The sequence below is a fragment of the Rhododendron vialii genome, chromosome 2a (assembly GCF_030253575.1).
Source record: "Rhododendron vialii isolate Sample 1 chromosome 2a, ASM3025357v1".
NCBI lineage: Eukaryota > Viridiplantae > Streptophyta > Magnoliopsida > Ericales > Ericaceae > Rhododendron > Rhododendron vialii.
The window spans coordinates 32,920,765-32,934,178 of record NC_080558.1 but is presented as its reverse complement, the minus strand read 5'-3'; positions in this window follow the sequence as shown (position 1 = coordinate 32,934,178).

The window sequence follows — 13,414 nt, the reverse complement described above, 5'->3', positions numbered from 1 at the left end:
AGCGGAATTGACGGCACAGGGACAGGGAGGAGAGAGAAGAGCGCCATGAACGCAAGAGACCGGAAATTAAAATGACTAGAATGCCCTCTGCATCTAATTTAATATGACACTTTTGCCCATTGTATATTGTTTGGGTTGGGCTTGTTCATAGCCCATAATAGCCAATTGGGTTTGGAATGTTTGCTCAATGGAGTATATGATTTTTGTCCAAAGGTTAGGTTAGTTACGCCGAGGGAGATGGGAGAGGAAAAATGGGACGGGGAGATGGGAGAGGAAAATGGGACGGAGGGAGTATGATTTTTATGGAAAGATTAGGTTATGCCGAGGATCAATTAAATAAAAAGAGGTTTGGTTAGGCCTTTATTTCTTGCAACAGTGTTTTCAACAAATGGGATTATGGTTTATTATCACAATTTTTCTTGACATATATGACATCTTTTCGGTTTAAGACCAATAGAACTAACTAGGATGAATAAGTTCTAAATATTTTGTGAATGATCCTTACTCGCCCCTAGAAAATGGATGGTTTAATAAATGAAATTGAATTGAAACCTGCAGACTGTAGTAATCCAATTGAGCCCAAGAAAACAGTTCAATCCAAGTAAAAAGACTGATAATATTGTTATCTAAAAAAAACAATATTTATACACATTGTGCACGCCCAAATAATATTGCATCTTGTATCATTTTCCTATATTTTCTTTAACTCCTATTCAGCTTCAATTCTTTTTTTATTTGGTTAGTAGTATCAGCAAAGCCAGTACAACCCAGCCACGAAGTGTGTGTGTCTACTTCTAAGAAATTAAGAATTAAGAACAAAAAAAAAAAAGAGAATCACTTAAGGGCCATTGTACGAGAGATTCATTGAAGGCGTGAAGGACGACGAGTTAAAAGCAAATAGGTACTCGTACCTAGCTATATTAAAGGCGTGGCGGTGCCCCATCACCGGTGGCGAAGGGAGCATGTGCTCTTGAACCAAGGTTCCATGTCGTTTGTTGAACACTATCTAACATCAAGTTAATCAAACATTGATATTTATATGATCGAGACAGATTTGTCTTATAGTATAGTTTTAAATTTTATTGGCCATTCATTTTTGTAAATGTAATGTTGTTTGACTAATGGACTAATGATATCGGCTCTTCTTCTTTTTTTTTTCAGTGGTTTACTATGGGGCTGTTTGATAAAACTGAAAACTGAAACTGAAAGCTGAAAAATTAAGTACTGAAAATTGAATGCTGAAATTTTTAAGCTGAAAAACTGTTTGATAAATATATTAAGTACTGAATTAAAAAAATGATGAATTAATTTTGTTCCAATTCTATCTTAATTTACTAACGGTCACAATATACTTTTGGTAATGGTGGTGGAGTGGTGGTGGTGGAGGTAGTAGGAGTGCTGGTAGTGATGGTGGTGGAGTGGTGGTGATGGTGTAATGGTGGTAGTGGTGGTGGAGTGGCGGTGGTGGTGATGGTGGTGGAGTGGTGGAAGGAGCGGTGGTGTGTGGTGGTGTAATGATGGTAGTGCTGGTGGTGGTGGTGGTGGAGCTGGTGGTGGTGGTGGTGGTAGTGGAGGAAGTGGTGGTGGTGGTGGTGGTGGTGGTGGTGGAGTGGTGGTGTAGTGATGGTAGTGGTGGGGAAGTGGCGGTGGTGGTGATGGTGGTGGTGGTGGTAGGAGCGGTGGTGGTGGTGGTGTAGTGATGGTGGTTGTGGTGGAGTTGTGGTGGTGGTGGAGTGGTGGAGCTGGTGGTGGTGATGTGGTGGTGGTGGAGCTGGTGGTGGTGGAGGAAGTGGTGGTGGTGGAGTTGGTGGTGGTGATGTGGTGGTAGTGGAGGGAGTGGTGGTGGTGGTGATGTGGTGGAGGAGGAGTGGTGGTAGTGGAGGTGGTGGTGGTGGAGTGGTGGAGGTGTTGGTGGAAGTGGTTGTGGTGGTGGTATGACGGTTGAATGTAAGTACACAAAAATTCAGTCAGAATTAAGTAGCTCAAAGCTACTTAATTTTTTTCAACTTTTTAGCTTATATTTTAAGTGGTACTTAATTTGTTAAGTAATATGAAATGTGGTTATCAAACCTACTGAATCACTTATTACTTAATTGATTCAGTATTAAGTGCTGAATTTAGGTTATCAAACAAGCCCTATGTATTGTACAATTTGGACGGTTTAGATCATGATAACAAAATTTCTATTGAACATTCACGTAATACATCAACACACCCATGGGGAGCACCTGCCCCCACTGCAATGTTCAATTTTGATAGGATCGGAACACACACGCACATGATTCACGAGTATAAAATAGTAAAGAAAACAACACAGCAATATACGTGGATCTCCAAAACCGAGTACGTCCACGGGAGTCAGAGAGCAGTCTTTCTTATTGATGATCACAGTACATAGGGTTTTATGATAGAGAATATTTATACCTCATCTATTGATCATGTCCTAATCTGTATTATGGCCTGAATACCTATAATACCCTTATAACACCGTACTCGCTTCGTTCCGTTCCGCTTCGTTGTGCTTCGCTCCACTCCACTACGCTCACAACTGACCCTTATTGCAGAACTTCTCGGTACCTCTCATATATGAGTCAGAAGTTCTAACAAATTTCCTCCTCTAACACTTCAACTAATTTGTACTTGTAATTTTCATACATTTATTTCACCGATTTAATGTTCTGTTTCCTTCTTCAGGATATAAACATAACAGATTGATAATCTAAGAGAAGTATTTATTCAACGTAGCACAATAATATTAATGAGGACATGGTGTTCCTTATTATTTGTTTGTTGTTCCTTACAGTTTTCGATTCTTTTCATCTAAACTTGTAAAAAAAAAATTATTTAAGCTAAATATGTGAAGAGTACACTAAAGATCTTTTCAAAAAAAAAAAAAAGAAACCACTAAAGATGATTATATTTTTTTTCATTGAAAAGGTAAATAAATTATAATCTAGACAGTGTCCCGTGAGGCATAACCAATAAATAATCACTCAAATTAATTAAATAGCTACTGTGTAGTAAAAGGTCGGTGTCCAGTTGCTTGCGGATGGTGTTATGCAACATATATAATATATACATTAGTTTTGGTACCGAAATATAAAAATACGGAGTAATAGGAGTATATCCTAGTATGAGTTCAATGTATTGAGCCTCTCCGCTGGCCTTCTTTTTTAAATTATTTTAATAAAACTAACCCCTCCCATATGATTCAGGAAAAGGAAAAGAAAAAGAAGAAGACACTCCCGGTAACCCACCCAAAGCCGGAGCACTTATTAAAGCTAGGTAGTATCTTTACAGGCAGCACTGTTCACAAAGTAAGAGGGAATGAGGAGGAGAAGCTGGTAAGCATCATCTCATCATTATTTACTTTACTTCAGACTTACTATTGATCATGATCATCTTCTACATGCATGTAGAATTATTGTCGACATACGTACGTACATACATACATACATACATATTTATAATCTTCTACATGCATGTAGAATTATTGTCGACATACATACATACATATATATATATATATATATATATATATATATCATTTTTTTTTTGTTGATTTTTTGCGAGTAGTCTTAAAATCACATTTTGATTACATTGAGTGGCTCGAGTCATTGAAATTCGATCGGAAACTTTGGAGTGTTTTCTTAGATATTTTTTTAGGTGTCTTCGGAACCGCCCCGTTTTCCAGTAAGCCAAACAAACAAAACTTAGCTTAACAAAATATCTATAGAAATTAACCTAAAAAATAAGATTAACGTACAGCCAAATAACCCTATATAATATATGCATGTATGTCACGCACTCGATTTTTAACATAATTAATAATGACTTTTAATAAACGAAATCTCTCAAATACACACTACTATACCCCAAAAATACTTCATTCCCAGAATTTGCAAGTTAAGTTCAAATGTTACATCATCGGCTCGATGGCCCAAATTAACATAATACTTATACTAAAGGAAGGAGTTAAGAGTTTACAGTCATCCATAGTCAAAACGATAATGATAATTGAAATTACAATTACATCTCAACATGGGTTTTACAAAAAGATGCTAAAGTATTTTCCCGTGTTAGTTTTCAAAAGAATGATCAAACATGCACTCCATGCACGTTCTGTCAGTGCCCCTGCGGTGTACCTGAAAATGATAATAAGGTTGAGCAAACACGCGCCCAGTGGAGATTTCTATATGCATGCTATATGTTAATGAGATGATCATGCACCAATAGAAAGATATATAGACAATAGATCAAGAATTTAACGTGATCAACGAGCATATAAAACGACAAGCCAAAAATGAATCAATCATCTAGTTCTCTGTCACATTAAAGGTGTCCCTTGTTTCATAGTTAATAAGTTTTTTGTTCCAAGTGCACATTCCGGGTATTTGGGACCTCGTTCATTCACTGCCGGTCATTGCACCAATAGGTGAACCCGTTCATTCCCTGCCAGTCATCGCACCAATAGGTGAACTCATTCATTCCTTGTCGGTCATCGCACCAATAGGTGGATCCGTTCATTCCGGGTATTTGGGAACTCGTTCATCCCCTACCGGTCACCACGCCAATTGACGGACCCGTTCAAGTTTCTTTAAACCGTTTCATTACTCATATCATCAAGTCACAAGGTTTACAAATTGCATTCGGTGTTCGTATACTCCTTTCCAATCATATTCCTCACATAAAGTGCCTTAAGTTCTCGGTTCAACATTCGGCAATCATATACATCAAGCTATCGTCATATTTTCCGTTAAATGTAAATTAATGCCCTTAAACTCATAAAGATACATACTACCACTCATGGAAATGAACCACGGCATTAGAATATGAGAACAAGAGTTTTTACAAAAATCTGCAGTGGCTATGGGTAGGACAAAAAAAAGATTATGGGTAGCGGAACAAATGTTTAGTTTCTTATCAGTGGCTACGGGTAAGACTAAAAACGGACTACGGATAGCGCCTGAAAATTTCAGCGCGATACACAGTTTTCAAGGGCCAACAACACACTTCAAAACAATGATCAAAGGCAAGATTTGGGCACAAATTCAACTCATCAACGCATAGAACAAATAAGAAATCCCTACCTCGAGTCAAAGATCGAAACCCACTTGGCTTGAGTAAGCCCTAGCTCTACAAAGGTTGAAACCAAGCAAAATACTCATATCCTTTGAGCTTGAGCGAACGAAACTCGAGGCCTAGAATACTTGAGGATGTTGATTTTGTGGAGGGTTTGGGTGGATATGGAGTGGTGGAGTGTGTTTGTGAGAGAGAGAGAGAGAGAGAGAGAGAGAGAGCCGAATATAGAAAAAGAGAGAGAAAAAAAAAAGGTTGGGGGGAAAGAGATGGGTGTGTGTGTGTGTTATATATGCACTTCCCTGTATATACCACTATATAAATAAATTACACCAATACCCCTTCTACTAACAATGTAACCACATTAACCCCACATCAAATAACCACCACACCTCTCACATTAAATCTGTAATTCAACATTTACTAAACATAGGAATTATTGTTATTAAAGAAAAAAATATGGGTCTCCACAATGTATGTATGCCAATATGGGATGGTTCCAGAGACACTTAAGAAAAATCTAAAAAAACACCATAAATCTCAATTTTATAGTTCTCGATTAAATTTTTATGATTCAAACCGTTCAATGTGGACAGAAAGTGATTTTAAAGGTGCCCACGAGAAATTAGCAAAAAATATGACTAAGAAGTGCTTATTTTGAACAATTTTTAATTGAACCGTTCATCAAATATGAGCTAAAAACTGCTCAGATCAAGCCATTTTCGGTCTCTTTTTTTTGCTGATTTCTTGCGGGTACTCTTAAAATCATATTCTGATCACATTGAGTGGCTTAGATTATCAAAATTTGATTGAAAACTATGAGATGTTTTAATAGGTGTCCTCGGAACCACCCCAACTAGAGTATTTACAAATATTGACAATTTATATTATGGACACAGCACGCGTGTACTTTATTTTTTCTTGTGCGTAGCACGAGTTTTTTTAGCTAGTTAGTAGCTAGTATTCATCTATAGATATGCTTGCATATCTTCTTTATTGTTCTATCACGAGTAAAAGGATATTATTTCTTTGCAATATTATCTATGAATTGACTAGCAATTTATTTTTCTTTATTTAGTGTAGACTATTAGGATAAGTACTGGAAATTGTGTCCGGTCGTTATCTTCAAGGCTCCGGAATAAGTTGAGGTGCGCACAAATTGACCCGGACATCCGATTATCCAAAAAATAAAAACAAAAAATTGCATAATTAATTACTGGCGCAATATACAATTAATGCTACATTGTTTGGACTGTAATCCTTCTCCACAACTTACAATACATCAATTTCTGCTCAATATATGTAACGATTAAAATGTTAAATCCTAACCTTTTAATCTTTGTACACCCAAGTAGTACCTTTTTCCACCTTGACTTAGGCCTCATTTTTTTTCGTTCTTCCTGACCTGACTTCTCTAATATATATGGCGATAGGTTAAGCTAATTATGATCTCGGAGTAGAAACCATTTCGATTCACTTTTTTGTACAGTAGATTAATTAGTGTTGTTAATTTCTTCCGTCTTTCACTTTGTAGTTAATTAAATAAAGTTAACACTTTTGTCCTTATTTTCTTCTATTTCCTTTATTTTCAAAGTACAAGTACACCCACTTCCCTAAAATTCCTTGTTTTTTTTCTGAATTATGTGTAATATTATTATTGATTGCAGATAATTGGTATTGCAATCTGTAGAAACCTAAGTAATATTGATTTAATCTTGTTACAAATCAAAGTTATTTTGCATTATCATGTAAAATTTTCTTCATTTCTTTCATAGACGAAAATAAGCACACATGGGCAACGCAATTCTCGACAAAAAACAAAATAATATCACGTAGGATATATTATCGTATTACAAAAGATGCGCGATATGTCGAATACATTTTAACAAGAAAATACTTCTCCTAAATCGTGCCCTCCGCGGGACACAATTCTAGTTCTGCCACTAATAAAATTGTTTGTGGCATTAAAACGAAGTCCTTTTCGGGGTGTTGAGAGAAGGGTAAAATATGTACTTACCTCTTAAATTATCCAAAAAATGTTTACTTCGTCCTTAAACTATCAATTGCACAAACATACACCTTAAACTAAACAATTGTTACTTACTAAGGACAATTGCCACTTTCCATCCATGTTTTGGACGGAAGCTTCATGCCTTGGATGGAGAAGTGGTGATCTAACATTGCTCAACACTTTTGGTACTCAGAAGAGTGTTATTTTAGACTTTTACGTTTGGTGCCCAAAAGAGAGACCGATTGCTCATACTTTTTCAACTGGTTTAATGAACGGAAAAGAATGGCATGGACCTTGAGACCAGTGTAATTGGGAGAGAGAGAGAGAGAGAGAGTTGGGGGGACTGTGAGATGGAGGAAGAAGGAGATACATATACATATATGAGGCTGATTCTGCTTACACCCATTTTGACATCCAATTATGTTTTGGGTCCCACTGTGACGTTTTGAACCTTTGATCTAGTTGAAATTAGTAAAATAGGGGAGTTCTGCAAAAATTCAGCTCATTTTGATATCGATAGGGCTTAATCCAAACTGTTTTGAAAACACCGGAATAGCTCTAAGGGCTCCGGCTATGATGCTCCCGAGTGGTTTGAGAGCATGATGCTCCCAAGTTATTTTTTTCTTATTCTATGGTAAGCATTGTCAGTAACGTGGTAAGTGTTGCAAACAAGTATAGTAAGTGTTTCTTAAGAAAGTGTAGCCATGCAACATAGTAAGTGTTACCTTAAGAAATGATATATAAAATCTATTTCTATGGTATGTAATACTACGTTTTTTTGGTCAATAATTCTTAAAACCACATCGTTTTTAGCAAACTCACCCAACTTTTTGTGAGTGATTTTGATTTAAAGGCTATAATTTACCTACTTTTCAATCTAAGGGTCCAGATTGAATGGGAGCATCTTATTCCCATATCATTTGGGAGCATTGTAGAAGTTTTGGACCCTTGAGAGAACAATTGAGGTGGACAATCCCATTCGAAGGCTCGAACAACGATCTGCACACACACTCAAATGATCCAGAAGGCCCAAGGGTACTTTTGTCATTTCAAAAGCTAAGGGCACTTTATCCACCACAACCACAAGCCACGCGACTAATCTAGGAATACTATAGTAGGAGTAGTTTGGAAGGACTTGGGCTAGTGAGAGTCGTATAACAATAGCAGTAAAACCACGCACCAGTAATATTAGGCCACGTATACAGAGCACCCTAAAAGTAAAGTCGCGTCCTTATTGTGACGGTAGCGAGTAGGGAGTAGTAGTACTCTTCAGCATCCCCACGTGGCAATATAACGACGTAAGTAGTATAACTTACTTTTTGAAAAGGGCCCACCCTCACGTTGCCGACAGAGTATACAGGGTTTTTATTTATTTATTTATTATTATTTTGTTTTTTTCGGAACTAGACAGATTATACATTTATTAGATATGATGGGATCGTCAAAGGGCAACCGTTGGGGATTGGGGCCCATAGTTGTTGTTCTTTGTAACCCTTTCCTTCTACAGTTTAAATTCCTAAAAAAAAAAATACTACTAAATAATAAAAATTTATTTGATGTTTTTTTAGTTGGAGCAATGCGGCAGTCGGCAAAGGCCTCCTCTGTCCGTACATACTTACGTTGAATTTCTCATACTTCTGTGTTTCGCAGTTATGATTTGATCTTAATTGAAAATGAACGTACTTAAATAAATTAAAGTACGATGATTTAATTAAATGATTTAGTACTTCAAAAAAAAAATACAAGGATAAATTATTATTTTATAATTAGATATTGCTAATTATTATTTTATAATTAGATATTGCTAATTATAAAACGTTATAATCAATGTTACATTTTGATTTGATGTAATTCAACTCAAAATCACAATGTTGACCTTGAATTCTTTTTTAATTTGTAGGAGTATGTCTTTTTAGTATTTTTTTATAATAATCTAATACTTTATCCGTCCCAATTTGTTGTACTTGTTTCACTTTTGGAAACTCACAAAAAATTATCTATATCTTACAATCTATAATATTTTTTAAGAAGAGAGAATTCATAAAAAGACATAAAATATTATACACTAAAAGATATAAACAATTTTTTGAAACTTCCAAAAAAGAATACAGGCATAACATTTTAGAATAGAGGAAGTAATAAGTGGACAATCAAGTTTGGAGTCGGATTTGGACAATCCAAATATTGGGGCCAGTACTGGGTGGAGAAGACCTTGAAATATTGCTCCAATAACACAAAATAAATTTCCGTGGTTTTAATTTTCAGCTATTTTCCGTTTGATACAATTATTCATATGCTCTGTGCATGGTTGTAAAGTTGTCCTTTTCTTTGGATGCGGATAATGCGATGGTCATCGTTGTGCCATGCAAGCATGTGGGCCAACGGCGATGCCGACATAAGTGAGGCCCCGTTCAAAAAACCTTTTTAATACAAGAAATAAGCCCAATAACCAATCAAACTAGCCCATGTTTTTTTTTTGTCAATCGATAGAAGAGAACATTTCACTTTAGAAATGAAGTACACAGTACAAACCCAAGATGAGAGTCCACGACACAATCAAGCCCAATAACTCAATCAATACAAGAAATAAGCCCATTATAGGGTATAAACAAAGAAAGAAAGGAAAACCCCTCTAAAGGAAGAACACCCATACGCAAGTAGGGAGACTCGAACTTCTGACCTCTTAATGACATGCAAGAGTCCTAACCAACTGAGTTAGTTCTAGTTAGTTAAACTAGCCCATGTTCTCCAAATTGAAATGTGGAGTTTCAAGGTTTTGCTTTTTTTTTTTTCAATGGAAGAAGCATATTCATTTAAAAGCTATACAACATCTACAGATTATCACCGGAATACATATCAGGTCATACGGCATTTACAGATTTTCACCTGGATACAGAGACAGCCAATATGATAATGATTGAAGAGAGATGTAATGATTGGAAAGAGACAGAGAGAGATGAGAAAGTAATAATTAAAGAAATAGGATAATGATTGGAGAAATAAATAGGGTAATGATTAGAAAACTAAATTAAAACTAAACTAAAATGGTAACCAAACACAAAAACTGATGTAAACCTAGAAGCGATGTGGCAGCGAGTAGAACAAACGGCAAACGAAAAACGATTTGGGTGGAGAAGGAGAAGGGAAAACTAGATCTGATGGGAGGGATTGATTCCTCCCCTCCCACCGCCCAAAGTTGGGTATAAACCCAAGGGGGAGGGAGGGGAATTGAGAAGAGGAAGTGTAGGGGTTGTTTTACGGTTAGAAAGAGGTGCTCCCGTTTTTCATGGTTTTGCTCATATGTCGCCAAAACTGTTGTTTAGAACAAAAAATTAAAACAAAAGAACATGAACAATAATAGTCTTATAAATGACAAATACTTGTAAGGGGGTTGATGTTGTTGTGACAGGCAAACCTCTTGTCCTGTAAGATGCATAATCTTATATGTCGTGCTTCTTTTGTAATTTTGGTAACTCGTTTACAACATGAAAGATCATTGTAATTGTCTTTTTCAAGGCCTACTAAAAAAAATTATCTTTTTCAACTCGACCAATGAAATCAATGTTGTGACATTATCCCGTGACATTCTAAATTAATCTAAGTAAAAATGCAACAATGATGAAAGACTTACTACCTAGATGAATTGTGTTGTGGTATTCGTTTCAATTAGAAATGACCATACAGTCAGTAAAAGGGAATTAATACTACCGCAAAAAGGACCTTGAGATCCTGCAGCCCCCCTAACACGTTGCAAGTTGCAGTGCTTGATTCTGTCTGTCCGTCTCGACAATCAATGATATAGATTTTAAAAAAACTTTTTCGGATAAAAGTTTAACTTTTCCCCGGAAAAGTTTTACTAAAATCTGAACCGTCCAAAACACTTTTGGACGGTGAGATACAGCACTGAAAGGTGCAGCACTTAAGAGGCACTGCACCAACCCGCCTTCCCCGCAAAAATCAAGGCGAATAAACCAAATGCAAGAAATGGACTTTCGACTTGTGATCATTGCACTGAGCTTTGAAGGCTTGCGTGCATACGTGGGAGATCGCAACTCTTTTGCCGAATTTGAGCGGCAAATATACCATGGATGTAGTGAATTTAGTAGAATCTGAATGAACTACTCCATGTGATAAGCTGTTTAAAAGGAAATTTTAAAAACTTAAATATATCCTGATAATTTGGCATGAGGTTAGGTAATTATCGGCATGATTATAAATTTATAACTTAATTTCTATCTACTACTTATATACTAGCATTGGTTATGATAAAAGACCCCATGCGGTCCATCACGTGATCCATGTGCATAATTTTTATTACTCCAGTTGGTAGACTGTGAGTAGTCATTGTGTTTTAATTTGTTTTTTTTTATTAAATTAAATTAATTTGTTTTAATTTGTGAGTAGTCATTGTATTTCATTTTGGACTGTTTCTTAATAAGTGTCCATTTTACAAAGTTAGTGGATAAAAATTGGTGCATTGTCTATTTTGTCCATAAAAGTAGATTCCATTTTGAAAAGTGAGTGAGTAAAAGTGTAATAATGATGGGTAAGTTGGGAAAGAGGAGGAAAAAGTTGATGTGAAAGGTATAATGATGATATCTTTTTAATAAGTTGGAGTTACGAAACATGACATTTAAAAATAAACGGAGGGAGTAATAAACGTTTCAGTAACCCTTGTTATCTGTTCCGCTAACCCAAATAATTAGGCTCTTTGATAAAGTTGTCAGTTTTTTGTTAAATGAAAAGCAAGAAATAAGTTTTTGTTTATTTATTAAAAAATAAAAACAAAAAACATGTTTGGTGACCATAATAGTTTTTGTTTATTTATTTTTGGGTTGCCGAAACTATTTTCAAAATAAATGAAAACGCAAATTTTGTGTTTCTAGAATTTTTGTAAACTAGTGGAATTGATTATGTATTTTGTAAACAAAAACACTAATACAAATATGTTTATGGTGCCTGTTTCAAAAAATATCGGAAACAAAAACAAAAAACTGGAAATATAAACTTTTCCAATTAGAGCCTTATTTTTTGAAAGGTGATGTATTATAAGAAAATAATCTGTCTCGTAAAATAAAAAATAAGTATTTAAAAATAAGAATCTTTTTTGTGGAACGGGCCTTAGTGGACTCATGTAGGATAAGGCCCCGTTCCGCAACGCCAAATAAATATTTATTTTTTAAGAAGGCAATTTTAAGTTCAAAAATGATGGGTTTATTGAAATCTAAAAATATGCAATATGGATCATGTTTGAAAGATCTCATTGAGATCTTTAATACAGTACAAAAAAAATTGAAAAATTATTTTCCATTTGCATTATTTTTGAGTTTTAAAATTTGAAATAAGTACTTATTTTTTAAGAAGGGGTTCTGGAACGAGCTCTAAGGATAGGTCACTTTAAAAAAAAAAAAAAAAAGAGTAGGACAAGGATAGGAAGAAAAACAGTGTGAGAGTATAAAAAGTAAAACAACAACTGCACTATAAATGTTATCAATCCTACTGAATTCATAATTTTTCTGAACAAACCACAACGGATAAATAAAAAGTAATGTCAAAAAAATACTCCGTAGAGGAAAATGGAATCACCAAATTAAATGATTAATCAGTCGGAGGTTTGTCTCCTGTACGGTATAATAAATAGCATCATAAGTTAAGTGGGCCATTCATTTTGATGTTGCATTGATGTTTCATTCCATGTGTCAAGGCATCAACTCAACTTTCTCAATTCTTAAAATCTTCTTGGAAAAAAAATTCCATTTGTAAAGAAAAAGAAGGGGATTAAATTTCAAATGCAAGTTTCTAGATTTGCAACTGGAAGGAATAACCAACTGGGTTAGTTTAGTTGGTTAGAACTTTTGTATATCATTAGGAGGTTAGAAGTTTGAGTCTCTCCATCTGCGTGTGAGTATTCTTTCCTTGGAGGGTTTTCCCTTTCTCTCTTTATTTCTACAAAAAAATGGACTTGTTTCTTGTATTGGTTAAATTGTTAGGCTTGATTATCTTGTAAACTCTTACAATTGATGTAGTATTCCAAGTTTGTACTGTACTTCATATCTGATATAAAATGATTTTTTCTGTCAATTGACCAAATTAAAAAAAAAACCTAGAGGGAATAAGGAAAACATGAAAAAACTATAAGAAAAAGAAAAGGAAAGGCATTTTTTTATGTTTTAAGAGTAGAGGATGATGTGAATTTTATTTTTTAAATCTTAATTTTCCTAAAAAACGAGGGCCCGTACGTTCTACAGTAGTAAGCGTAGATATAGATAGATACTCCAACGAAAAGGTTAATCTAACAAAATCATAGGCTGAAAAAACAGACAA